Source organism: Spermophilus citellus, assembly GCF_964194105.1.
Source record: "Spermophilus citellus genome assembly, chromosome: 7".
In the NCBI taxonomy this organism is placed as follows: domain Eukaryota; kingdom Metazoa; phylum Chordata; class Mammalia; order Rodentia; family Sciuridae; genus Spermophilus; species Spermophilus citellus.
Genome location: NC_138188.1, coordinates 164,976,914 through 165,004,837, shown reverse-complemented (window position 1 = coordinate 165,004,837; position 27,924 = coordinate 164,976,914). Strand labels below are relative to the sequence as shown.

At 64.5% G+C, this 27,924-nt stretch overlaps 1 long non-coding RNA gene across 1 annotated transcript in view; it reads left to right on the top strand.

The window, feature by feature from the left end:
* The window catches only part of LOC308653105, a 430,906-nt gene that overhangs the window by 105,585 nt on the left and 297,397 nt on the right, over positions 1-27,924 (top strand). The gene's annotated exons all lie outside the window — the stretch shown is intronic.

The following is a 27,924-nucleotide window of genomic DNA, read 5'->3' as shown; positions in this document are numbered from 1 at the left end:
AGAGACAGACGAGGTTGCGCTCCAGCCCCGTGGACAGGGGAGGCCTTCACGCGCACTCCAGCCCTGCAGCGGGCCGAGGTCCTGAACCTGGAATGCCCCTCAGGTGACGCCAGTGGCAGGCACCAGAGGCCACAGAGGCAGGGGACCACTGTTCAGCTGGACAGCTGCTTCTCCCAGGGATGGGGACTGGCCAGCCTGGCTGGTGCCTGCTCTGTTCCTGGACTCCCGGGGGCACCTCCCTGCTCAGACCTGGGCAAAATTCAGGCAGCAGAGGCGCTCTCTCGAGGCCCTGTCCACACCCCTGCTGGGCACGGGAGATGGTCTGCCCACCCCTTTTGAGGACAGGCCTGCCCGAGGTGACAGGCAGCATCGTGGCACGTCACACCCCTGGGCATGGGCTCATCCTGCTTTCCAGTCACCACCATGAGCCCTCAGGGCATGGCTGGCCCACAGGCTGCCTGGCCAGGGGCCTGCCCCTCATTCATGGCTGCTGGCCAGCTCACGCTGGCCCTTCTGGGGACTGCAATGGGTAAAGGTCCATGGGAGGCTGCCAAAGCCAGGGTCCTGGTCCCAACTGGCACATGTGCTCACGATCCCGGGGCCCCTTGAAGGGAGAGCAGAAATACCAGATGGCCACACGTCCTGTGCGTCTGGTGCCCGGCACAGGAGGAAGCACCCGCCATCATCTCAGGAAACGTCCGGCGGGCTCACGTGTGACATTTCCCCATCGAGGGACTTACCAAAGCACACGTATCACTTGGGCCCAGCCCAGCTGTGGGGTAAAGACATCTAAAATAAGCTCTATTCACGCCTCCTCTGGCCGTGACTCAGCGGGCGGCTGCTCAGCTTGGACAGTGTGCTCCATGGTGCCCAGCTCCATCCCCTACCCCCACGACCCCTCGAGGAGGGTCACTCATGGGAGACCAGAGGGAGTGTGGCCTGGTGAGGTGGGCTATGAGGACAGGGATCCCGCAGCCCCCATGCTCTGCAGCGGCCAGAGGGCAGCCGGATCCTGGGGTGCTGAGGGCACTGCCAGGCTGGACAGAGCCTTATAAGGAGCCCCCGGACCACAGATCTGGCACCAAGAATAGCCTTAGCCTCACTGCTTGGCGGACTGGCCGGCGCCAAGTCCCAGAGAGGGCACCAGGGCAGCCAGATGGGAGCTGGTCAGTCCATGCTGCCCTGTTCCTTCCTGCTGACCTCCTGTGTGTGGGCGCAGGCTCCCAGGGCCTCAGCCCAGCCGGCCAGCCTGCTATGCACACAGGCCTCCTGTCCCTCCATCTCCCCTGCCTGAAGAAGGGCAGGTGTCTCATAATGGAGCCACTGAAACCCCCTCTGTCCGAGGAAGCCCTGCTCTCCTGCTCCCAGGGGCTGCAGGACTTCTGGCCCCACCTGTCCAAGCAGCCATAGGGGACAGTGGCCAGGACCCCACCTCCCAGTGCGGTCTTGCTGGCCGGCCCAGGAGAATGGCCAAGTGTGGGTGGCCCTCCAGATTCAGGGCAAGAGGCCTGAGGAGCAGGTGCAGGTGGGGTGGAGACAGGGGGCTCGGCCAGCCTCGTCCTGCACCTGTGCTGCTATGTTCTGTGGGCAGGGAGGAGGTGCCACCGGGATGTTTGCCCGCCGACAGGCAGTTCCGAGGTCCAGGAAGGCCCTGGGCTGCAGGGGCCGAGGCTGGGCTGAGGACAGACGTCTTCTGCCCTATCCTCAGGTCCTCAGCTACCCACATAGGGGGAGGGCAGACAGCAGGCCCAAGTCCTGCCCCACGAGACCCTATGCTGTCCACTACCACTGCCCACTTGGGCACCTCCTGGGCAAGCTCGCCTCGGCACCAGGCGCCAAGGCACCAAAGGGCCACCGAGCCAGGTCCTAGAACAGCCAGGCACCCCGGGTGCTGGGAGGGTGTGGAGTCTCCGACCCCTCTCAGACCTCTGCGGATCCGGGGAACCTGGCCCTGCAGACGGCACAGGGGCATCCAGCAGCCACACCACAGGACCTTGGACACACCGCCAGGGTTTTCCACGGCAGCCGTCCCAGGGCCTGGTCAGCTTCCCGAGGGCTCCTTCTGCATGGTGTGCCAGGCCACCCCCACCTGGTCAGGACTGCCGGGCATCTGCTCTGGAACAGAGCCTGGGTGCCAGGCTGCAGACTGGCTCAGCATGCCCAGGGTGCAAGAAGTGCTTCCCAAGGCCAGCAGGCCACTGTGACTGGGCTGAGCCTAGGGACAGCAGAGGCTGCACAAGCAGAGCTGGATAGCCACGGAGACTGGCTGCAAAGCCTGACCCAACCCCAGCCCCAGCAGACCCCCAGCCCCAGGCAGACCCCAGCCCCAGACTGATCCCCAGCCCCAGACAGACCCCAGCCCTAGACAGACCCTCATCCCCGGGCAGACCCCCAGCCCCAGGTAGACCCCCAGCCTCAGACAGACCCCCCAGCTCTGGGCAGACCCGTAGCCCTGGGCAGACCCCAGCCCCGGGCAGACCCCCAGTCCCAGACAGATCCCCCCAGCCCCTGGCAGACACCCAGCCCCAGACAGACCCTCAGCCCCGGACAGACCCCCAGCCCCAGGAAGACCCCCAGCCCCAGGCAGACCCCAGCCCCAGATAGACCCCCAGCCCTAGACAAATCCCTAGCTCCAGACAGACCCTCAGCCCCAGGAAGACCCCCAGCCCCGGCAGACCCTCAGCCCCAGGCAGACCCTCAGCCCCAGACAGACCCCAGCCCTGGGCAGACCCCAGCCCTGGGCAGATTTATAGACCCCTGTTCTGGTGACAAACAGAACATGCAGGCCAGACACTCTTTGGGGACCGCTGGCTTGTACTGCCCGGCACTGCCCCTCAGTCCCGGCCACACGCTGCCTCCCACTGGGCGGCAGGGTCATCCTGCCCCCTGGCCTGCTTCCTCCAGGCCTGAGTCAGGCTCCCTCCGTCCCTCCCCGTTTCCGGTCTTTGTCTGTGGAAAGCTGACTCCGGCCAGTCCCACTCCCGGCCAGTGCCTCCTCAGGAGGGCTGGGCTCCGGGGGCCCTTCTGGTTTTCTTAGATCTTTGGTTTCCAACGTCCTTGAAGGGCACCATGAAGGAAGTGAGGCCAGTCTGCCTGGCCTTGGTTGGAGGCCCTCCTGGGCCATGGAGACCCTGCCCTCTCCCTCCGTCCGTCCGTCCATCTGTGGATCTACCCTGCTCTACTTACTGCATGTAAATGTCTATTAAGGGAACATTTTCTTTCCAATTCTTTTCAAACAGACTAATTTTTACGGAAGTTTTAGGTTCACAGAAAAATGAACCATACAGAGGGCCCCTCCGCCCCCATGGGGCCACCTCCACCACCTCACCAGAGGGTCCGTTGTTAAAATCAGCAAGGGCCCCTGGGAGTTGCAGGTTCTGGGGGTCCCTGCAATGGCCTGTGTTGGTCACGCAGAGGAGTTTCACTGTGCAGAGACAACTGTGTGCTCCACCCGTCCCCTGCCCCGGAAACCACTAACCTTTGTGTGTAGGTACGGTGCTAGGGACTGAACCCAGGGCCTGGTGCAGGCGAGGCAAGCTCTCTGCCAACCGAGCTGTGTCCCTAGGCCCCCACTGACCTTCTAAGGCTCCATAGCTCTGTCCTTCCCAGAAGGCCACCCAGTGGGAGTCCTGCATTTCAGACTCACGTCTTCCTGAGTCACGCACGTCCCAGTCTCCCGCATCGTCATGTTGGGTAGCTTGTTTCTTTTCAGGGTTGAGTAAGATTCCATTATCTGGTGTACCACAGTTGATGAACACATGCGCCCACTGAGGGACATTTGCCAAGCGCTGGCAATTGTGCATGGCGCTCTGTGAACACCCGTGTGTGGGCACTGCCTGAGGTGGCTCTCAACACTGAGTGCGAGGGCTGGTTCTGTGGTCAGCCTGTGTGGTTTTGAACGGAGCCACCTCTCAGAGGCTGTACCTTCTTAAATCCCCCAGGGACGAATGAGAGGCCCTGGTGTTCCCCGTTCTCACCGGCACTGGCGCTGTTGGCCTGTGGATTTGGGCCAGTGGTCTCTGTGCTGCTCAGGTGCGGCTGCTGGCGGTGCTAGGCGCGGGGAGTGTCCAGCGTGCGGTTGCTGGCCGCAGCCTCTCTGCCCAGCGGCTCTCAGGCCTCCCCTTTCAACTGGCTGTTTGTCTTCTTGGCTGTTTAGAGAGGTCTTTGCGGGTCCCAGGCCCTGGGCCCTTCTCAGGGGTCTCTGCCCCCGCCTCTCCCCTCCACCAGGCCCCGCTGACGCACTTGAAAGTCCTACGGGGGTCTGCTGGTGTCACCGACTTCACACCTGGGTCCCCCGGAGGTGAGGACCTGGGTCCAGAGCCATTCCCTCGCCTGTGGGCATCCAGCTGTCCAGAGCCACTTGTGGAAGTAACTCTTCTTCCCAGGCCGCCAGTGGATGGGCCGATGCCCCATCAGGGGTGAGGACGTGACCTTGCCTCTGTCCACCAGCTGGAAACCCGTCTCTTCCAGAAACACAGACAACCTGCCGTCTGGGCATCTGGGGTCAGCCAAGTGGACAGTGGCCTTGCAGGGCCTGTGCCGGCTTCCCCACCGTCTGCCTGCTCTTCCTCCAGAGGTGGGCTTGCCACGGTGCCGGGGTCTCGAGGTCAGACAGTGTGGGTCCTCGGACGAGTCCCTCCTGGGATGCCCGCTTGGCCCCCTGGCCCTCCTGCCACCGTACACTCTCCCTGGGGTGCCTGTGCCACCACCTCCGCAGCCGGACGGAGACTGCTGGCGGCACTCGCGTCATCAGGGTGGGCTGACCTCGCCATCATCTGGAGCCCCCCCGGGGGCACGTCGCCTCAGGATTCAAATCCAAGACCTGCGCTACCCTGAGCCTGCGCCGACAGCCACTGGGGCACAGAGTGTCACGTGGGGACGGAGGCAGGGCTGGTGTCCCCAGCCACCGGGCGAGGCCCCTCGTCTGTAGTCAGGGTGGGCCAGGATGGCAGAGCCCCTGCGCCTGGCACCTGCACTGCCCCTCCATGCCAGGCGGGGGCCTTCTGATCGGCTCTGGACACCGAGGGCCAGAGTCTGGGGTCTCAGCCCAGGTCCACCAGCCCAGCCTGGCGCTCAGACATGCTGTGGTCAGACAGGAGCTTCAGCCGTGAGGCTGGTGTATGGAGGTCCTCCGTGAGTTCTGGGAGACGCTGGGCCTCGGGGCGTCTGGGGCCTGGGGAGCCTGGGGAGCGCGATCCGAGAGGCCTGGGCCTTTCTGCGTCCGCCCCTGGGGCAGCTCCCAGGGCTGCTCCACCAGCCACCCACAGAGTCTCCATTTGCTTTTCAGCCCCCCGCCCTGTGAGCCTCCGCCTCCTGACCACTCAGCTGATGGGCATCTGTATACTTCGGCAGGAGGTTTTTGGGAAGTGAGAAGTGGACGGGATCGTTCAGCCTGGTCTTTCTGCCGGCTCTGGGAAAGGCCAGTGCCCACGAGTCGGTCAGTGGTCTCCTGGGAAGGGGGCCTAGCTCGTGGGGACCTCACGGGACTCGAGGATTCAGTTGTCACCTCCAGGACACTTGGCCAGCTCCACCCAGTGGGCAGCACCAAAGTCAGAGGTCCACCTGCTTTCTGTCCCCCATCTGCCGCTGTCCCACCACCCCCGTGCCCACGCTGGGCCTGGGTCGCCCTCCCTACTCCCCTACCTGAGCAGGGGCTGAGTGTGTGCGCTGGGCGCAGAGACACATGCGTGTGCGGTCCTGCACGCGTGTTCCCGGAGGATCTCCACACAGGGGCAGCCCCTCCTCACCCTCAGGCCCGGCGCTGTCCCTGGCGGTGTCCAGCGGTCCTGACTGGGGTGGGGAGGAGGAGTGTGACTCCCGGGGCACCATGTCCCTGTCAGCCTCCGTCCATTCCAGGCCTTCTCTCAACTGGACACGAGGTGCAGCACTCAGGGGGGCTGTCCACCCTGAATTTACCTTCAGCTGGCTCCTGGGGTCTGGAGGAAGCACCGAGCTGGACAGGTGGTGGCCTGTCTTGGTGCTGCCCAGGGTGTCTCAGCTGTGTCCTCCCTCGGGTGGCACGACTGGCTGCCCAGGTGGGCTCAGCACGGAGAAGGTGCAAGTCCGGAGCTGTGGCTCCTCGTCAGCCATGATCAAGAGTCAGCGCTGTCCCGGCGTCGGAAAGCCCCTCCTGTCACCCTGCTTCAGAGCAGTCTGAATGACTGCTGCCCCGTGACTCCAGAGCCAGAGGCCATGTTAGTGTCCTGGGGCCAACTGTGACAAAGGGCTGCGCACTGGTGGCTCGAGGTGACAAGCGGTTCCCTCACCACGCTGGAGGCCCGGAGCCTGAGCCGCAGGCGCTCAGGACTGTGCTGGCTGGCAGCTCCGAGGTCCCTGCACTGGGGGACGTCACTCACTCCATCTCTGCCTTTGAGTCATGTGGCTTCTCTGTGTGTCCTACTTCCTCCCTTCTCTCCGTCGAGGACAGTTATGGTGGCATTTGGGTCCCACCAGGTCATCAGTGACCTCCTATTCTCAGGAACCTCAGGTGGTCACATCTTCCAAGACTTTTCCCAAGCAATGTCCCCTGACAGGTTCCTGGGATGGACATGCAACAGGGGGATACTGCAGGCCAAGGCCAAGGACCCCTCTCCTCAGCGGCCCGCTGTGGCCACAGCTGCAGGCCCTGGGCAGAGAGGTGCGTGGGAGGGCTGTGGCGGCCTGTGTGAGCCACATGGGGTGGGCTGCCGGAGGTCATGGGCATGGGGAAGCGTCCCCTCCTGGAGATGCGGGTCAGCACCGCTGCCCACTAGGGCTCAGATGCCCTATAGCCTCCCAGCCACGTGGGGGAGTGGCCAGCTGAGGTTCAGGAAGGACGGCGCCCAGGTGTCCAGGGCTGCCGCAGGCTGGCCCCGACCTCCGGTCACTGGAGGCCCTGCTGACCCTCAGGTCCCGCTGCACATGCTGCACCGCGGAAGCGTGGTTTTGCAACCCCCTCAGTGTTTACAGGGGCCTCTTCCCGTTGCCTCGGCGCCCTGTAAACACGCAGGGCCTGGCTCTCGCCTACGTAATTGCGGTTTTGGAGAACAGTTCCACAGCATCCCTGATCCACGGAGGGGTGTCCAGGGTGGGGCCAACAGCAGGGAGCCTGGGAGCCAGTGCAGGGTCCTCCTCCTGCTGAGCCCCTCAGCCCCTCCCCTGGCCACACTGCAGGGAGCCAGGCAGAGCCGACCGCGGGGCTGCAGAGGGGGTCAGTGGGCCGTGGGCGCCACGGGGGCAGGAGGCGGCGGAGCCCGAGGTTGCCTCCCTGTCAGCAGCTGCTCCACTGAGCGGGGCCACAGGGTGTGGCGTGTGCACATGTCCTCCCTCGGGGGGGCACCGGCCCAGTGACACCGGCCTCCTCCCAGGGATGGCCCTGCACCCTTGCTCTCTGTGCTGGCATGTGGCTGTGGCCTTCTGTGCGTGTGAGTCTGTGTGCACTGTGCCCCTGTGGGCTCCTGCATTCCAGGAGTGGGTTTGCACAGTGCTCACACATAGGTCTGGTGTGCGCTGTGCGTGTGCGTGTGTGTGTGTGACTGTGCCCCCGTGGGCTCCTGCATTCCAGGAGTGGGTTTGCACAGTGCTCACACATAGGTCTGGTGTGCGTGTGCGTGGGTGTGCACTGTGCCCTCGTGGGCTCCTGCATTCCAGGAGTGGGTTTGTACACGTGCTCACACATAGGTCTGGTGTGCGCTGTGCGTGTGCGTGTGTGGGTGTGCACCTGTGCCCCCGTGGGCTCCTGCATTCCAGGAGTGGGTTTGCACACGTGCTCACACGTAGGTCTGGTGTGCGCTGTGTGTGTGTGTGTGTGTGCACTGTGTCCCCGTGGGCTCCTGCATTCCAGGAGTGGGTTTGCACACATGCTCACACGTAGGTCTGGTGTGCGCTGTGTGTGTGTGTGTGTGTGCACAGTGTCCCCGTGGGCTCCTGCATTCCAGGAGTGGGTTTGCACACGTGCTCACACGTAGGTCTGGTGTGCGCTGTGCGCTGTGTGTGTGTGTGTGCACTGTGCCCCCGTGGGCTCCTGCATTCCAGGAGTGGGTTTGCACATGTGCTCACACATAGGTCTGGTGTGCGCTGTGTGTGTGTGTGTGTGTGACTGTGCCCCCGTGGGCTCCTGCATTCCAGGAGTGGGTTTGCACATGTGCTCACACATAGGTCTGGTGTGCACTGTGCGTGTGCGTGGGTGTGTGTGACTGTGCCCCCGTGGGCTCCTGCATTCCAGGAGTGGGTTTGTACACGTGCTCACACATAGGTCTGGTGTGCGCTGTGTGTGTGTGTGTGTGTGTGTGACTGTGTCCCCGTGGGCTCCTGCATTCCAGGAGTGGGTTTGCACACGTGCTCACACATAGGTCTGGTGTGCACTGTGCGTGTGTGTGTGTGTGTGCACTGTGCCCCCGTGGGCTCCTGCATTCTAGGAGTGGGTTTGCACATGTGCTCACACGTAGGTCTGGTGTGCGCTGTGCGTGTGCGTGTGTGGGTGTGCACCTGTGCCCCCGTGGGCTCCTGCATTCCAGGAGTGGGTTTGCACACGTGCTCACACGTAGGTCTGGTGTACGCTGTGTGTGTGTGTGTGTGTGTGCACTGTGCCCCCGTGGGCTCCTGCATTCCAGGAGTGGGTTTGCACATGTGCTCACACGTAGGTCTGGTGTGCGCTGTGTGTGTGTGTGTGTGTGCACTGTGCCCCCGTGGGCTCCTGCATTCCAGGAGTGGGTTTGCACATGTGCTCACACGTAGGTCTGGTGTGCGCTGTGTGCTTGTGAGTCTGTGTGTACTGTGCCCCCGTGGGCTCCTGCATTCCAGGAGTGGGTTTGCACACGTGCTCACACATAGGTCTGGTGTGCGCTGTGTGTGTGTGTGTGCGCACTGTGCCCCCGTGGGCTCCTGCATTCCAGGAGTGGGTTTGCACACGTGCTCACATGTAGGTCTGGTGTGCGCTGTGTGTGTGTGTGTGTGCGCACTGTGCCCCCGTGGGCTCCTGCATTCCAGGAGTGGGTTTGCACACGTGCTCACACGTAGGTCTGGTATGCGTTGTGTGTGTGTGTGTGTGTGTGTGTGGGTGTGCACCTGTGTCCCTGTGGGCTCCTGCATTCCAGGAGTGGGTTTGCACACGTGCTCACACATAGGTCTGGTGTGCGCTGTGCGTGTGCGTGGGTGTGTTCACCTGTGCCCCCGTGGGCTCCTGCATTCCAGGAGTGGGTTTGCACACATGCTCACACGTAGGTCTGGTGTGCGCTGTGTGTGTGTGTGTGCGCACTGTGCCCCCGTGGGCTCCTGCATTCCAGGAGTGGGTTTGCACACGTGCTCACACGTAGGTCTGGTGTGCGCTCTGTGTGTGTGTGTGTGTGTGTGTGTGTGTGTGTGCACCTGTGCCCCTGTGGGCTCCTGCATTCCAGGAGTGGGTTTGCACACGTGCTCACACGTAGGTCTGGTGTGCGCTGTGCGTGTGCGTGGGTGTGTTCACCTGTGCCCCTGTGGGCTCCTGCATTCCAGGAGTGGGTTTGCACACGTGGTCACACGTAGGTCTGGTGTGCGCTGTGTGTGTGTGTGTGTGTGCACTGTGTCCCCGTGGGCTCCTGCATTCCAGGAGTGGGTTTGCACACGTGCTCACACGTAGGTCTGGTGTGCGCTGTGCGTGTGCGTGGGTGTGTTCACCTGTGCCCCTGTGGGCTCCTGCATTCCAGGAGTGGGTTTGCACACGTGGTCACACGTAGGTCTGGTGTGCGCTGTGCGTGTGCGTGGGTGTGTACTTGTGCTTCTGGCCCGTCCTTCTTTTGTCCTCCTGCTGATTCGAGGGCCCATCTTGGGCACGTCAGGGTGGCCTCCCCTGAACTGGGCAGTGAGCTGGGGCTGGGGAGGCCCCTCTGTCCGGAGGCCTCCTCCTCATGAATGGCGCTCGGGGACACCGTTCCCACACCTAATCATGTCCAAGAGAGGCCGGAGAGTGGGCATGGGGCACATGACGGGTGAGAACAAGGGCCCTTTGTGTGCTTGGGCAGCTGTGGCTGCAGCCCGAGGCTGATGGACTGGCTGTCTGGCTGACCCCGGGGACAAGAGCTCTCCCAGAGCTCCCTCCAGAACCCATGGGCCGCCAGGGAGGCCGCCGTCACTGCGGTGTCTCAGGAGCGTCTTCCTAAATAGGGCGATTGAGATGAGGGCTCCGAGCTCCTAGAAGAGCAGAAGTGGGTCACAGGGTGGCCCCGCAGAGGCCACGCCCAGAGCTGAGGGAGTGAAGCAGGAGGACCAGACGGGGCCGGGCGGGTGGGCAGCAAGACTGCTCCAACTCAGCCTGGTGCCCCACTGTCCTGCAGAGCCCCCCTGCCAGGCCTCCAGCCCCAGCCGCGTGGAGACCCCTACCCCCTCTACTGCCCTCCAACGTGTGCCCTAGGTCCAGCAGAGTCTGACCCCGTGCCCTCCCCTGGCCCCTTTCACGTGAGAGACCTCAGCAGGCCTGATTCAGGGAGCCGTCCTCCATCGCTGCCACGCAGGAGCTTCAGAGTGGACAAAAGGCAGCTGCAGGGACACTGCCCCCCGGAGGCCCAGCCCTGGAAGTCAGCAGACCACCTACAGATGGAGGGCAGGTGGGCGGAGGGCCTCCAGCTGAAGGGAGCCGCACAGGGAGAGGAGGCGGCCTCCTGAGTGCCCGGGTCTGGGGTGGGTCTGGAGCCGCTGGGGGGTCCCCGGTCCTCGGTCTACACAGACACAAGTGTGAGAGTGCACACAGGCCTGGGTGTGCACACACGCTTCCTCCATCTCTGTCCACGTCCACCCGAGCCGCAGGGCACACCCCGCCTGGACATGGGCTCCCGACGCCATCACCCGCTGAGAGGGACCAGGCTCCCTGGAGAAGCAGCCGGCTCTCGGGCCAGGGCTGGACAGTGTGGGGTGAGCCAGGCCACACATGGGTCAGTGTGGTCGTCTGGGATGAGGGAGAAGGCGAGGGCACGTGGGGAGGAGACACAGAAATCAGTCCCACGGTCCTGCCTGGGCTCATTGGAGCATGAAAAAGAAGTAGCCAAGTCCGGCCCAGATGACCGCCTGTGGCGTCCCGGCCCCAGGAGGGCACAGTGGCCCAAACGAGCTTAGGAGTGAGAAGTCGGCTTTACAGTAGAAGTCCACCAGTGAGCAAAGGGGGTCAGAAGTGGCCAGGTCATTGAAGTGACCACTAAGGACACAGGGAGGTGCTGGGTGGGGCGGAGGCAGGACCCAGCACAACCTCTGAGCGCCACTCACGTGTTGACTTCATGGGGCAGGGAAATCCCAGCCAGAACCCTGCAGGTGTCAGACTCCTCAGGTGGCCACTGCTACCGGCCAGGGCTGGACACACGGACAGTACCTCCAGCAACACCTGGATCTAATCATGAGGCAAACCAGCCTTGGACCGTGACACTTCTCAACCCTGTCCAGGTCGTGACGGTGGGAGTCCAGGGCCTTCCATCCTGAGGGCCCGTTGGCTCTGGGCACTAGAGACACTGAGACAGCGGCAACTTGAAGACCTCGCACGACACAGTCCTTCCTCGCCCCGAGTCTCTGCTCCTCCTCAGCGGCTCTGAAGTCTCGGCCCAGTCTCATCAGAAATGCCGGAGACTTGAGCCACATCCATCCTGAGCTGGGCCTGGAGCCGGCAAGTCACCTGCTTCCAGACACAGCTGTGGGGCAGACACAGGGAAGTCCCATCCCAAGGGGAAGCGGGAAAGGGCCTCAGGCCAAGTTGCTCCCAAGCCCAGGGTGTCCAGCACCCTCCAGGCTTCACAGGAGAATCACCTCTCTGATGCCCTGACATGAGGGACAGAGAGGACCCAGGGCTCCAGACAGCCCCACCCACAGCCGAGGGCTCTCCTGGGTTGGAGTCAGCTCTCCCAGCAGTGCCCACGGGTGGCTCCACAGCCCTGGGCTGTCCCCCATAGCGCCACTGTGCATTGCCTGAGTGGGGCTCCCCGTGATGGCCCACCCCGGGGCAGGTCTCTACCTGTGTCCTGAGGTTCCCTGAAGCATCCTAGGGACTCTAGGTGGGGGGCTACAGCCTGCACTTCCTGTACTTTCGTTTCCACCCGAGACCTCGCTGGACCTGCCCTCACCAGCCGTCTTCGCCTCCGCCCTCCTCGGCTCCAGAGCTGCCTGCGCACACGTGTTTGTTGTAGCAACAGCCTCCTTGGTGCCACTTCTGTCTGACTTCATTCACTGATGCTATAACAAAATGCCTGAGGCAGGGAATTCATGAGGAGCAGAAACACGTTGCTCACAGATCTAGAGGCTGAAGGGCAAGGTGTAAATACCAGCAGGCTAGGTGTCTGGTGACGGATGCTCTCTGTGCTTTCAAGATGGCCCCTGGTACGCCCGGTCCTCACTGGCCTCCCTCCCATCTGTCTTCCAACAGACAGGCAAAGCTGAGCTTCCCCCCGGGCCACCAACTGTCTTTTGACAGCTCAAGGGCATCCTGCCCTGGGTGGCACCCGTGGCCCCAAGTGGGGTGGGGTGTGGAGCATGGAGGCTGGCAGCTCAGGGTGGGAAGGGCAGGCATGCAGCGGCTTGCAGAGCTGCTGGCAGCCAGGGCCACAGGACGAGGGACATGGCTGGCTCACTGCGCCTGGGGGCTCCAGCCTCAGGAAGCAGGACCCGGATCCGGCCTTGCACCAGAAGGCAGAGGTGGCGGTGCAGACACCTGCAGGTAGAGGCCGTACCCTGCACCACGCAAGGCGAGCAATTCCTCAGACGCCTCTGAGGTCTGAGCCCCCCGACAGCTTTCACATCACCAAATACTGAGCACCTTGTGGTTAGGTACCGACAGAGCTGGGCTCTGGATCAGCTTTCCTGCTCAGGTGCTGTGTGATGCCGGCCGACCACGGCACTCTCTGTGCCTCCATCCCCACCTGCAGCGTGGGGTACGGAGGGGGGTAAAGGAGCTAGCCTGTGCGAACCTGGGAGAGGCAGTGCTCCCGCGTCCCAGCCCTGCGCCTGGAGCTGCCCTGGGCCCCATGAGGCAGGCGTCTGTCCAGAGGCGGCTTTGCTTGGGTGTGGCTGGCTGCAGAGGCCTGATCTGCAGAGCCTTTGGCGTCACCCTTGACCGTGGGCACAGCAGGGTCAAGGTGGAGGGTGGAGGGTCAAGGTCACTAGTGAGCCCAGCCCCTTGTTGACGACTGGGGCGTGCCGACACTGGGAAACCCGTCCCCAGGACAGATGGTCCTAGGAACCTCAGGGCTACGTGCAGCCAAGCTCCCCGGACCCTCCACGTGGCATCCACTGCCTCACCAGGAAGCTCCCAGACCAGGTGGCTTCAGTGACAGGAACGAGTCCCTCACGTTCTGGAGGCCGCAGGCCCAGGTCCAGGTGTGCAGGCCCGTTCCTGCTGGGCCTCCTCGGCCGTCGGAGGCCTCATCTTCTCCCTGTCTCCTGCCCACCTCGTGGCTGCGTCCTGCTCTCCCTCTCATAAACACAACCAGACAGGACCCACCTACTGACCCCCTTCCACCTAATGACCTCCGTAGAGACGCGTCTCCAGACAGCTGCCCTCTGGGGTGCTGGGGGTTGGGACGGTGACGTGAACCTGGGACAGAGCACCGGACGGCAGCCGTGAGCTGGCCGGGACACAGACTCGCCGAGCCCAACAGCAGAGCGCTGCCTTTGCCAGGGCCAGTCCGAGGGCCCACCCGCAGCCCCGCCAGCTGAGGCCAGGCAACAAGGCGGTGGAGCTTCTCCCGAACCGCCACGATGGGGCCGCTGCCCTTGATCCCGAGTACAGGGAGGAGGGGAGGGTCTGCCGCGGCAGGGCCACATGCTCGTCCTGGGCTGCAGCCCCCTTGCCCAGAGACCAGGCCAGGCCAGGCCGGCCCTCACCTTTCTCCCTAGGCAGGCAGCAGGGGCTCTGCAGGAGCTCAGGGACACAGAAATGGCCAGGCGGAGGTGCTGCTGTGAACCTGGCCAGGGCTGGCCCCCAGGGAGGACCTCCCTGAGGCCCAGGCATCCACTTCTGGGGGCACAATTACCTAGGTGTTCGCTGGCTCCCAAGACCCCTCGGGAGGCATGGGGACCTCCCACCTCAGGCAGGAGAAGCACAGGACTTGAGAGGCCGGTGGTGCTGTCCAGCACGGCAGGACGTGGGCGGGTTCCTGCCAGCCATGGCTCCACACCCCATGGCCCCCATGCCCCCCAGGGCAGGGCAGTGCCGTCCCTCCTGCTGCCCGTCCATGCTCTGCAGGCTGCCCTTGGCCCTTCCTGTGCTGCCAGGGGCTGGAGCCACACCAGGGCTCAGCGGACAGCAGCCCCGGCCATGTCCACTGGCCAGCTCTTGGGGCGAGAGTGCACTTGGGGACACTGCAGGCCATGGGAACAGAGGAGAAGCCATCGGCTTCCCGAGCCTCCATGGCAGAAGCCCACCGGCTCCCCGCTGCCCGCACACCTCAGTCTCGCTCCGTCCACCTGATGAAGAGGGGCCTGCCCAGTCTCAGGGTGTGAGGCCAGAGGCGGGGGCAGTCCCCAGAGCCACATCATGGTGAGGGTGGGTTTGGCAAGTGGGGGGACAGTTCCCTCCAGGGCTTGGACGCTTCCTCTGAGTGGGTGGGCCAGGTGGCCCGGCCTTCTTCTACGGAAGCATCTAGAAGCACCACCTGCCGCTTTCCTCGGCTGTGTAAGACCAAGCCTGAAACTGGCACCCCTCCTCCAACCGTCAGGGGCAGGGCGCACCGGCGCTCACGGCAGTGACGCTGCAGCCCCAGGGCCCACCCCACCCACCGCCCAGCCCAGCACCACCGTCCCCCTCTGCAAACACCAGCCCAGGACCAGCCCTGGTCCCCTGTGCCCAAAATGGGAGGCGCAGGGGGTGCGCGAGCTGGCTGGCTCCGGAGGCCGGTCCCTAGGCTGCGTCCTCATGACCCCCAGCAGCGTGGGCCTGCGGAGAGACTTCACATCCCCTGGGGGCTTGGTGGTGCTTATGAGCCACAATAGCAGGGACAGTCCTGGGGCCCCTTGGCTCCTGGGCAGGTCCTGGCTGTGCTACAGTCTGCTCAGGGTCAGCTGGGCTGGAGGGAGGGAGGGAGCTGACCCAGGGCTCAGGCACCCCCTCTGCCCAGCACCCTCCTGCCAGGCAGAGGACTCGGCCACTCTGACTTCACGTGCACCTGTGTCCATAGACACCAAGAATAGGTCCTGCTCAGGTTGGCCCCGCCCCTCCAGGGTCAGGACTGGACCCCTCCCCTGTCAGCCAGGGCCAAGCTCAGGACTCTGCCTTTGGTCCACAGTCCTGGAGGACACAGATGATGACAGACTCCAAGGTCTAGTCCAGCCTCTTGGTATTGATGAGGGACAACTGAGGCCAAGTCCATGAGAGGCAGAACCAAGGTGCCCTGACCATGGGTCTGACTCCTGCCCAGGGCTGATACTTCCTGGGAACAGTCCACTCCAATCATGAACCAGGCTGGTGGGGAGAGGCCAGCAGTGCGGCCAGGACCCTGAGGCAGGACCCTGAGGTGGACTGACAGGCTGCGGGGACCTCCAGTGCCTACGGGCAGGGTCTGAGGTGCAGGCATGGCTCTTACCCTGGGTGGTCCAGTGTGTTCTGGGTGAGAGACGCCCCCACCCAGTGCGGCTGCAAGGACTGACATGGGGCAGGAGAGCCAAGCTGCTAAGGGGTGGCCTGCAGGTCCCTGCCCTCCAGGTCCAGCACCAGAGACCCCAGGGTGAGGACCACAGGTCCCCCTTGACAGACTACCAGAACCCCCACATGGGACCCTTGAGGGAAGACGCAGGGGATAAGACCCAGGTGAAGGGGACAGGGAGGACCCACCCTGCCCGGGACCCTCCCCTGGAAACACAGAGCAGAGGAGTGGGTGGGGGTGAAATCTCAGGCTCACCCACATTGGAGACCCAGGGGACGCTGACCTCACCCAGGGCGTCTCAGGGTGGGCTGGGGGGGTGAAGTCTCAGGCTCACCCACACTGGAGACCCAGGGGACGCTGACCTCACCCAGGGCGTCTCAGGGTGGGCTGGGGGGGTGAAGTCTCAGGCTCACCCACACTGGAGACCCAGGGGACGCTGACCTCGCCCAGGGCGTCTCAGGGTGGGCTGGGGGGGTGAAGTCTCAGGCTCACCCACACTGGAGACCCAGGGGACGCTGACCTCACCCAGGGCGTCTCAGGGTGGGCTGGGGGGGTGAAGTCTCAGGCTCACCCACACTGGAGACCCAGGGGACGCTGACCTCACCCAGGGCAGTCTCAGGGTGGGCTGGGGGGGTGAAGTCTCAGGCTCACCCACACTGGAGACCCAGGGGACGCTGACCTCGTCCAGGGCAGTCTCAGGGTGGGCTGGGGGGGTGAAGTCTCAGGCTCACCCACACTGGAGACCCAGGGGACCCTGACCTCACCCAGGGCGTCTCAGGGTGGGCTGGGGGGGTGAAGTCTCAGGCTCACTCACACTGGAGACCCAGGGGACGCTGACCTCACCCAGGGCAGTCTCAGGGTGGGCTGGGGGGGTGAAGTCTCAGGCTCACTCACACTGGAGACCCAGGGGACGCTGACCTCACCCAGGGCAGTCTCAGGGTGGACTGGGGGGGTGAAGTCTCAGGCTCACTCACACTGGAGACCCAGGGGACGCTGACCTCACCCAGGGCAGTCTCAGGGTGGGCTGGGGGGGTGAACTCTCAGGCTCACCCACACTGGAGACCCAGGGGACGCTGACCTCACCCAGGGCAGTCTCAGGGTGGGCTGGGGGGGTGAAGTCTCAGGCTCACCCACACTGGAGACCCAGGGGACGCTGACCTCACCCAGGGCGTCTCAGGGTGGGCTGGGGGGGTGAAATCTCAGGCTCACCCACACTGGAGACCCAGGGGACCCTGACCTCACCCAGGGCAGTCTCAGGGTGGGCTGGGGGGGGTGAAGTCTCAGGCTCACCCACACTGGAGACCCAGGGGACGCTGACCTCACCCAGGGCAGTCTCAGGGTGGGCTGGGGGGGTGAAATCTCAGGCTCACCCACACTGGAGACCCAGGGGACGCTGACCTCACCCAGGGCAGTCTCAGGGTGGGCTGGGGGGGTGAAATCTCAGGCTCACCCACACTGGAGACCCAGGGGACCCTGACCTCACCCAGGGCAGTCTCAGGGTGGGCTGGGGGGGGTGAAGTCTCAGGCTCACCCACACTGGAGACCCAGGGGACGCTGACCTCACCCAGGGCAGTCTCAGGGTGGGCTGGGGGGGTGAAATCTCAGGCTCACCCACACTGGAGACCCAGGGGACGCTGACCTCACCCAGGGCAGTCTCAGGGTGGGCTGGGGGGGTGAAGTCTCAGGCTCACCCACACTGGAGACCCAGGGGACGCTGACCTCACCCAGGGCAGTCTCAGGGTGGGCTGGGGGGGTGAAGTCTCAGGCTCACCCACACTGGAGACCCAGGGGACGCTGACCTCACCCAGGGCAGTCTCAGGGTGGGCTGGGGGGGTGAAATCTCAGGCTCACTCACACTGGAGACCCAGGGGACGCTGACCTCGTCCAGGGCAGTCTCAGGGTGGGCTGGGGGGGTGAAGTCTCAGGCTCACCCACACTGGAGACCCAGGGGACGCTGACCTCACCCAGGGCAGTCTCAGGGTGGGCTGGGGGGGGTGAAGTCTCAGGCTCACCCACACTGGAGACCCAGGGGACGCTGACCTCACCCAGGGCATCTCAGGGTAGGCTGGGGGGGTGAAGTCTCAGGCTCACTCACACTGGAGACCCAGGGGACGCTGACCTCACCCAGGGCAGTCTCAGGGTGGGCTGGGGGGGTGAAGTCTCAGGCTCACTCACACTGGAGACCCAGGGGACGCTGACCTCACCCAGGGCAGTCTCAGGGTGGACTGGGGGGGTGAAGTCTCAGGCTCACTCACACTGGAGACCCAGGGGACGCTGACCTCACCCAGGGCATCTCAGGGTGGACTGGGGGGGTGAAGTCTCAGGCTCACTCACACTGGAGACCCAGGGGACGCTGACCTCACCCAGGGCAGTCTCAGGGTGGGCTGGGGGGGTGAAGTCTCAGGCTCACCCACACTGGAGACCCAGGGGACGCTGACCTCACCCAGGGCATCTCAGGGTGGGCTGGGGGGGTGAAGTCTCAGGCTCACCCACACTGGAGACCCAGGGGACGCTGACCTCACCCAGGGCGTCTCAGGGTGGGCTGGGGGGGTGAAGTCTCAGGCTCACCCACACTGGAGACCCAGGGGACGCTGACCTCGCCCAGGGCAGTCTCAGGGTGGGCTGGGGGGGTGAAGTCTCAGGCTCACCCACACTGGAGACCCAGGGGACGCTGACCTCACCCAGGGCGTCTCAGGGTGGACTGGGGGGGTGAAGTCTCAGGCTCACTCACACTGGAGACCCAGGGGACGCTGACCTCACCCAGGGCAGTCTCAGGGTGGGCTGGGGGGGTGAAGTCTCAGGCTCACCCACACTGGAGACCCAGGGGACGCTGACCTCACCCAGGGCGTCTCAGGGTGGGCTGGGGGGGTGAAGTCTCAGGCTCACCCACACTGGAGACCCAGGGGACGCTGACCTCACCCAGGGCGTCTCAGGGTGGGCTGGGGGGGTGAAGTCTCAGGCTCACCCACACTGGAGACCCAGGGGACGCTGACCTCACCCAGGGCGTCTCAGGGTGGGCTGGGGGGGTGAAGTCTCAGGCTCACCCACACTGGAGACCCAGGGGACCCTGACCTCACCCAGGGCAGTCTCAGGGTGGGCTGGGGGGGTGAAGTCTCAGGCTCACCCACACTGGAGACCCAGGGGACGCTGACCTCACCCAGGGCATCTCAGGGTGGACTGGGGGGGTGAAGTCTCAGGCTCACTCACACTGGAGACCCAGGGGACGCTGACCTCACCCAGGGCAGTCTCAGGGTGGGCTGGGGGGGTGAAGTCTCAGGCTCACCCACACTGGAGACCCAGGGGACGCTGACCTCACCCAGGGCATCTCAGGGTGGGCTGGGGGGGTGAAGTCTCAGGCTCACCCACACTGGAGACCCAGGGGACGCTGACCTCACCCAGGGCGTCTCAGGGTGGGCTGGGGGGGTGAAGTCTCAGGCTCACCCACACTGGAGACCCAGGGGACCCTGACCTCACCCAGGGCAGTCTCAGGGTGGGCTGGGGGGGGGTGAAGTCTCAGGCTCACCCACACTGGAGACCCAGGGGACGCTGACCTCACCCAGGGCAGTCTCAGGGTGGACTGGGGGGGTGAAGTCTCAGGCTCACCCACACTGGAGACCCAGGGGACGCTGACCTCACCCAGGGCAGTCTCAGGGTGGGCTGGGGGGGTGAAGTCTCAGGCTCACCCACACTGGAGACCCAGGGGACGCTGACCTCACCCAGGGCGTCTCAGGGTGGGCTGGGGGGGTGAAGTCTCAGGCTCACTCACACTGGAGACCCAGGGGACGCTGACCTCACCCAGGGCGTCTCAGGGTGGGCTGGGGGGGTGAAGTCTCAGGCTCACCCACACTGGAGACCCAGGGGACGCTGACCTCACCCAGGGCATCTCAGGGTGGACTGGGGGGGTGAAGTCTCAGGCTCACTCACACTGGAGACCCAGGGGACGCTGACCTCACCCAGGGCGGTCTCAGGGTGGGCTGGGGGGGTGAAGTCTCAGGCTCACCCACACTGGAGACCCAGGGGACGCTGACCTCACCCAGGGCAGTCTCAGGGTGGGCTGGGGGGGTGAAGTCTCAGGCTCACTCACACTGGAGACCCAGGGGACGCTGACCTCACCCAGGGCAGTCTCAGGGTGGGCTGGGGGGGTGAAGTCTCAGGCTCACCCACACTGGAGACCCAGGGGACGCTGACCTCACCCAGGGCAGTCTCAGGGTGGGCTGGGGGGGTGAAGTCTCAGGCTCACCCACACTGGAGACCCAGGGGACGCTGACCTCGCCCAGGGCGTCTCAGGGTGGGCTGGGGGGGTGAAGTCTCAGGCTCACCCACACTGGAGACCCAGGGGACGCTGACCTCGTCCAGGGCAGTCTCAGGGTGGGCTGGGGGGGTGAAGTCACAGGTTCACCCACACTGGAGACCCAGGGGACGCTGACCTCGCCCAGGGCAGTCTCAGGGTGGGCTGGGGGGGTGAAATCTCAGGCTCACCCACACTGGAGACCCAGGGGACGCTGACCTCGTCCAGGGCAGTCTCAGGGTGGGCTGGGGGGGTGAAGTCTCAGGCTCACCCACACTGGAGACCCAGGGGACGCTGACCTCACCCAGGGCAGTCTCAGGGTGGGCTGGGGGGGTGAAATCTCAGGCTCACCCACACTGGAGACCCAGGGGACGCTGACCTCACCCAGGGCAGTCTCAGGGTGGGCTGGGGGGGTGAAGTCTCAGGCTCACCCACACTGGAGACCCAGGGGACCCTGACCTCGTCCAGGGCAGTCTCAGGGTGGGCTGGGGGGGTGAAGTCTCAGGCTCACCCACACTGGAGACCCAGGGGACGCTGACCTCACCCAGGGCAGTCTCAGGGTGGGCTGGGGGGTGAAATCTCAGGCTCACCCACACTGGAGACCCAGGGGACCCTGACCTCACCCAGGGCAGTCTCAGGGTGGGCTGGGGGGGTGAAGTCTCAGGCTCACCCACACTGGAGACCCAGGGGACGCTGACCTCGTCCAGGGCAGTCTCAGGGTGGGCTGGGGGGGTGAAGTCTCAGGCTCACCCACACTGGAGACCCAGGGGACGCTGACCTCACCCAGGGCAGTCTCAGGGTGGGCTGGGGGGGTGAAGTCTCAGGCTCACTCACACTGGAGACCCAGGGGACGCTGACCTCGCCCAGGGCGTCTCAGGGTGGGCTGGGGGGGTGAAGTCTCAGGCTCACCCACACTGGAGACCCAGGGGACGCTGACCTCACCCAGGGCAGTCTCAGGGTGGACTGGGGGGGTGAAGTCTCAGGCTCACCCACACTGGAGACCCAGGGGACCCTGACCTCACCCAGGGCATCTCAGGGTGGGCTGGGGGGGTGAAATCTCAGGCTCACCCACACTGGAGACCCAGGGGACGCTGACCTCACCCAGGGCGTCTCAGGGTGGGCTGGGGGGGTGAAATCTCAGGCTCACCCACACTGGAGACCCAGGGGACCCTGACCTCACCCAGGGCGTCTCAGGGTGGGCTGGGGGGGTGAAGTCTCAGGCTCACTCACACTGGAGACCCAGGGGACGGTGACCTCACCCAGGGCAGTCTCAGGGTGGGCTGGGGGGGTGAAGTCTCAGGCTCACCCACACTGGAGACCCAGGGGACGCTGACCTCGCCCAGGGCAGTCTCAGGGTGGGCTGGGGGGGTGAAGTCTCAGGCTCACCCACACTGGAGACCCAGGGGACGGTGACCTCACCCAGGGCAGTCTCAGGGTGGGCTGGGGGGGTGAAGTCTCAGGCTCACTCACACTGGAGACCCAGGGGACGCTGACCTCACCCAGGGCAGTCTCAGGGTGGGCTGGGGGGGTGAAGTCACAGGCTCACCCACACTGGAGACCCAGGGGACGCTGACCTCACCCAGGGCAGTCTCAGGGTGGGCTGGGGGGGGGGTGAAGTCTCAGGCTCACTCACACTGGAGACCCAGGGGACCCTGACCTCGCCCAGGGCGTCTCAGGGTGGGCTGGGGGGGTGAAATCTCAGGCTCACCCACACTGGAGACCCAGGGGACCCTGACCTCGCCCAGGGCAGTCTCAGGGTGGGCTGGGGGGGTGAAGTCTCAGGCTCACCCACACTGGAGACCCAGGGGACGCTGACCTCACCCAGGGCATCTCAGGGTGGGCTGGGGGGGGTGAAGTCTCAGGCTCACCCACACTGGAGACCCAGGGGACGCTGACCTCACCCAGGGCAGTCTCAGGGTGGGCTGGGGGGGTGAAGTCTCAGGCTCACCCACACTGGAGACCCAGGGGACGCTGACCTCACCCAGGGCAGTCTCAGGGTGGGCTGGGGGGGGTGAAGTCTCAGGCTCACCCACACTGGAGACCCAGGGGACGCTGACCTCACCCAGGGCAGTCTCAGGGTGGGCTGGGGGGGTGAAGTCTCAGGCTCACCCACACTGGAGACCCAGGGGACCCTGACCTCACCCAGGGCAGTCTCAGGGTGGGCTGGGGGGGGTGAAGTCTCAGGCTCACCCACACTGGAGACCCAGGGGACGCTGACCTCACCCAGGGCAGTCTCAGGGTGGGCTGGGGGGGTGAAGTCTCAGGCTCACCCACACTGGAGACCCAGGGGACGCTGACCTCACCCAGGGCAGTCTCAGGGTGGGCTGGGGGGGTGAAGTCTCAGGCTCACCCACACTGGAGACCCAGGGGACGCTGACCTCACCCAGGGCAGTCTCAGGGTGGGCTGGGGGGGTGAAGTCTCAGGCTCACCCACACTGGAGACCCAGGGGACGCTGACCTCACCCAGGGCAGTCTCAGGGTGGGCTGGGGGGGTGAAATCTCAGGCTCACCCACACTGGAGACCCAGGGGACGCTGACCTCGTCCAGGGCAGTCTCAGGGTGGGCTGGGGGGGTGAAGTCTCAGGCTCACTCACACTGGAGACCCAGGGGACGCTGACCTCACCCAGGGCAGTCTCAGGGTGGGCTGGGGGGGTGAAGTCTCAGGCTCACTCACACTGGAGACCCAGGGGACGCTGACCTCACCCAGGGCAGTCTCAGGGTGGGCTGGGTGGGTGAAGTCTCAGGCTCACCCACACTGGAGACCCAGGGGACGCTGACCTCACCCAGGGCAGTCTCAGGGTGGGCTGGGGGGGTGAAGTCTCAGGCTCACCCACACTGGAGACCCAGGGGACGGTGACCTCACCCAGGGCAGTCTCAGGGTGGGCTGGGGGGGTGAAGTCTCAGGCTCACCCACACTGGAGACCCAGGGGACGCTGACCTCGCCCAGGGCAGTCTCAGGGTGGGCTGGGGTGGCCAGGATGGAGGCAGGGCTCTGTGGGACTGAGGGTGGGTGGCAGGAGGGGTTCTTTCCATTTTGCCTGCTCTGTGGGGGGACGGTAGGCACTGAAGGAGGCCTGTGCCTGGGAGCTGCCCACCAGGAGGACGGGAGGCTGGAGGCAGGGAATGTGGCCCAAGGCGGGGGTCCCGGGGGCCAAGCCCCCGGCTGCCCTCCTGGCATTGGCTGGCCACGGGGGTCTGGGGCCAAGGCGGGCAGGGTGGGTCAGTTCTGGCTCCGTGTGGAGGCCATTCCCAGGCTGTGCCGGTGCTCAGGCTACCCGCACCTCTTCGCCTCATGCCCTGGCTCCCAGGGTCAGGACAGAGCTGTGGTTTGTGGAACCATGGGCTAGCGGAACACATTCCATTCCCGGGCGCTCTGTGTGTCCACAGGGACCGGCCACTGTGGGAAAGCTCACCCAGACCAACCGCTGTCATGCAGCCTGGGCGAGTCGCGGGGCTCTCTGGGTGTGATGCTGGGAGTCTCCAAGGGGCCTGGCCAGACCTCGCGTCCCCATCTCCTCGTGTGCAGAAGGTGTCTGACGCCTAGGCACAGGCATGGGGCACGGGCCTGGAGTCCAGCTGATTATTCCACACGCTGTGCACCTGCCAATCAGGGTGTCCTGTCCAGCCAACCAGCTGAGGCCCTCCAGCCACGCAGGCTGGCCGGTCTGCACCGTGCCAGGCACTCCTGCTGGGGCAGCGCCCTGGGCAGCATGTGCCCAAGTACAGAGGAGGGACAGAGACGGGCAGAGACAGGGGAGAGACAGGTGGAGAGTCAGAGCCAGAGACAAAGAGGGAGAGACAGAGATAAAGAGACAGAGGAGAGACCGAGACAGAAGGAGAGACAGAGACAGGGGAGAGACAGGTGGAGAGTCAGAGCCAGAGACAAAGAGGAAGACACAGAAAGAGACAGAGACAGAGGAGAGACAGAGACAGAAGGAGAGACAGAGACAGGGGGGAGACAGGCGGAGAGTCAGAGCCAGAGACAAAGAGGAAGAGACAGAGAGAAAGAGACAGAGACAGGAGAGACAGAGACAGAAGGAGAGACAGAGACAGGGGAGAGACAGCGGAGAGTCAGAGCCAGAGACAAAGAGGAAGACACAGAAAGAGACAGAGGAGAGACAGAGACAGAAGGAGAGACAGAGACAGGGGAGAGACAGAAGGAGAAACAGACAGAGACATAGAGAGACAGAGACAGAAGAAGAGACAGAGGCAGAAGGAGAGACAGGCAGAGACAGAGACAGGAGAGACAGGAGAGACAGAGAGGGGAGCTAGAGAAAGAGAGACAGAGGCGGAGCAAGGCGCCTGGAAGGCCCCAGATGTCATCTGTCCCCCTCTGGCAGTGCCCTGAAATACAGACCCTTCTTCTCCTAGCCCAAGCCGGGAGCACGGTTCCCACGCTGCAGCACAATGCCCCACACCGTGAGGGAGCAGCCTGCCCGAGTGCCCCCGACTGCCCCAAGTGCACCTGAGTGTCCCCTGAGTGCCCCGACTGCCCTCCTGAGTGCCTCCTGAGTGCTCCTTTGCCCCGAGTGCCCCCTGACTGCCCCGAGTGTTCCCTGACTGCCCTTCTAACTACCCTGAGTACCCCGACTGCCCCGGGTGCTCCCTGAGTGGCCCCTGAGTGCTCCTTTGCCCCGAGTGTTCCCTGGCTGCCCTTCTAACTACCCCGAGTGCTCCCTAAGTGGCCCGAGTGCCCTCGAGTGCTCTCCGAGTGCCCCGGACTTCCCTTCTGACTCCCCCCGATTTCCCCTCTGAGTGCCCCCCGACTGCCCCCCCAGTGCCCCCTGAGTGCCGCCCGCCTGGGCCTCTAGCAAGTGCTCAGCACAGGCTACCCCAGCGTCTGCCTTTAGTGACATAAATTCCATTTGGATGTGAAACTGCCCAGCATTTTATGTCCCAGATTGGGGCTTTGATGAGCCCCTTGGGAACCGTGTGCCCAGATGCGGCCATCTATGCAGAGTCCCCAGGGAGACGCCATGACGAGCACCCTGTGATTCTCCAGCGGCCGTGGCCAGCGTGGCCAGCGCACCTCCCTGGCCCTTTGGCACCCTGGAGTTGTGGCCAGAAAAGGGCAGATGGCACACCACATCCAGAATCCTAGCTCGTGGGTCCTGCAACCAGAGGGGAATGGGGAAGCAGGCCCCTATGTACTGCCCACAGTGCCCAGGAGGCTGTAGCTCAGGGTCCTGGCTCTGCATGGTGTCCCCACCTTCCATCACTCCACCCGTGGACTCCCCCATGGTCATCCCTGATCTACAGAGCATGGGAGGCCCTTTGCTCCAGGCTGCCTCCTTGCCCCTCCCCTTTCCTTCCGCCGCCTGGCCCCACCCAAGGTCCTCCTGTCCAGTGCACCCCACACCCCAAAGCACTACTGGTGCCCCAGTGGGCACTCGAGGGGCTGCCTGCCCCCAGCTGTGCTGAGAGCCAGCTCTCACGCCTTTCCATGTGCTGCACACACACCAGCCCCGTGGCCCGGGACCCAGCCTCCAGGGACTCCTCCCAGGACCACCCAGACTCCCCACCTCAGGGCTCTGCTCACTGGGGTGGGACTAGGTGGCCCAGTCCTGACCCTGTGAGATGTGAGGGAACCGAAGAGGCCCCTGGGCCAAGGAGGATCAGAACATGGGCAGAGCCAGTGTGGCCCCAGGACAGTGAAATGCCCCGTCCAGGCTGGGGACTCCTCTCTCACCTCAGCGAGGCTGGAGCAGGGAGTGGGAGCAGAGCAGCATGGAGGCCCGAGGCCAGCTCTGGGGGTTCCCCAGGGACAAGAGAGCCGGGGCCAGGCAGCCTGGCCATCCCCACTCTGTTCCTTCCTCTGCCGCTCTGGTGGGCAGGATTCCCGCGGCCTAGGAGCCCCAGGGAGATCCCCAAGAAGAGCTTGCATGCCCCCTTGTGGCGGCATTGCAGCAGTGGCTCTAGACCCTGGCCATGGGTCCCTGGAGACTTGTGGGTGAGGAAGGGGCTCCCCTTCTGGGACCCTCATGAACCACCCAGGGCAGTGCTGACAGGCCCGAGATCAGAGATCAACAATCCACTCCCACAGCCTGAAGGAGATGGCAAGCCTGGGGAAATCGGTGGGCAGAGGGTGCCAGTGGCAGGGGCTCGCGGGCCCCAGCAAGGCTGGAAGACCCTGTGGCACAGGAGGCGTGGAGGCAGAGTCCGCCAGGGGCTGAGCAGACAGGCCACCTACACAGAGTCCCACAACTTCCGAGTGGACTCCAGCCTCTTAGAGGAGGCACGAGGCCATGGCCTCTAGCCCAGGGCATAGGGCTGTCCATCATGAGCTGGCCCTGTGAGCCGCCCTGTCCTCAAGGCCGAGCACCACTGTGAGGTGGAAGCGGGCCTTCAAAGTGGAGCCTGGGGCAGGGACGGAGGCCCAGGCCCCCAATCCCAGAGGCAGGGACGCAGCCTCTGGGGCCCTGCTCTGATTCCTGGTGTGGGGTTTCATGGAGCCCTGTGAGGACGGCTCAGCTGCCACCTGGGCTGCACCATGCACCCGGGCCAGGCACAGAAGTGCATTCTGCAGCCTTGGGGTGGGGCGTCACTGCTGTGGGACCTGTTGTCCTCAGAACACTCAGCGCCTCGGGCTCCTGGCAGGGAGGACCCTGCAGGGAAGCCCATCCTGGGGGGCTCTGTGCACACAGGGGAGGGGCACACTTGAATATGTGGGCGTACAAAGGTTTTCTTCATCAAGGAGGTGCTCTGTCCAGGGGGGAGTGTGAGGTTTGTTTTCCTTGAGAGGAAAGAATCCAGAGTCCCCAGATGGGAGGCCTGCTGACCTCGGGGGCGTTCTGAGCCCTAGAACTCCTTTGGGGCCCTCTCCAGGCCATTGGGCTGTGAGGCGGCCAGGCCTGCCCTGGGGTGGAGCAGGTGTGGAGGCTGCTTTTCTGCAGAGCCAGAGGCCTGGGCAGGCAAGGGCTCACAGCCTGGGGTCACCTCAGCTGGCTGCTGGCGGAGCTGCGTGCCCAGGGGCAAGCTGGAGATGGCAGAGTGGCCAGGCTTCGAGGCGTCGGTCCAACCCGCCCACAATGAAGGTGGCGCTCACCACTAGGGTCTGCTCGGGAAGCTCACCACAGCCAGCCAGGCTCCTTGGTATCCATTTTTCCCTGAAGGGTGAGTCTTCACAGGCATAAGTGTTTTCATACCTCTTAGGTAAACACAGAGGGTGCAGCAGCTGGGTCATACAGTAGGCATGTTTTTAGCTACGTAAGAAACTATTGGACCCCAACTCCAGCCCCATTTTCTTCTTAAATCCTGACCCAGAAGCACAGATACTTGGACCTCCCTGGGCTGTCCAGCTGCAGGCTTTCCTGCAGTCTTGGACCAAGCCTGAAGTCCTCAGCCCCACAGATGCAATGGGAAGAGCACCCCTCCTCCTGTTCTCTGCCTCCGGGACGAGCTGCACGTTCCCCAAACAAACAGCCGGGGGCTTAGGGCTCCTTCATCAGAATCCCAGCCAGCGGGGCTCAGGGTGGTTTGGGGACTCTCTTGCAGGAACTCACCTGCTGCCACTCTTGGGGTGACTCCAGCTGTGGATTCAACTGGAAGAGAACAGAAACTGTCAAACAACTTCCAAAGGGGCTGTACCATTGAGTCCAGCTGTCCCACAGCCTCCCGAACTCGGGCTAGACTTACTTGTAAAAGCGGCTTAAGCAACAGAGACAACTCCACTTCACAGGAGTGCTAACACGTTTCCAGGACAGCAGCTGCCCTTTGGCGGTCTTCCACCTCCCCCCAGGGCCCCTCAGGGTCCCTCCAGTTGGAGGACGGTTGCAACTACACCTGCACAGGTACGGAGACCCTTCAGTCCCGACGGGATCGCCGCCCCTCGGGCCGGCCCCGGGAGTCTGGGCACAGCGCAGAGAATGGCGCACGGAGTGGATCGCTCATCCTCGAGCCCGCAACCCCGTGCCCCGCACCAGTTCCCAGTGTTCCCCGGGGGTTGGTGCCCACAACACAGCTGCGGGGCTGATATCCGGCAGGCGCGAGCAGTCCCCACGCCTTGCCCCGCGACTCCGTCCGCCCTGCCAGCCCGTAGGCCTTCGTCTCGCAGGTCCGCGCTGGTGC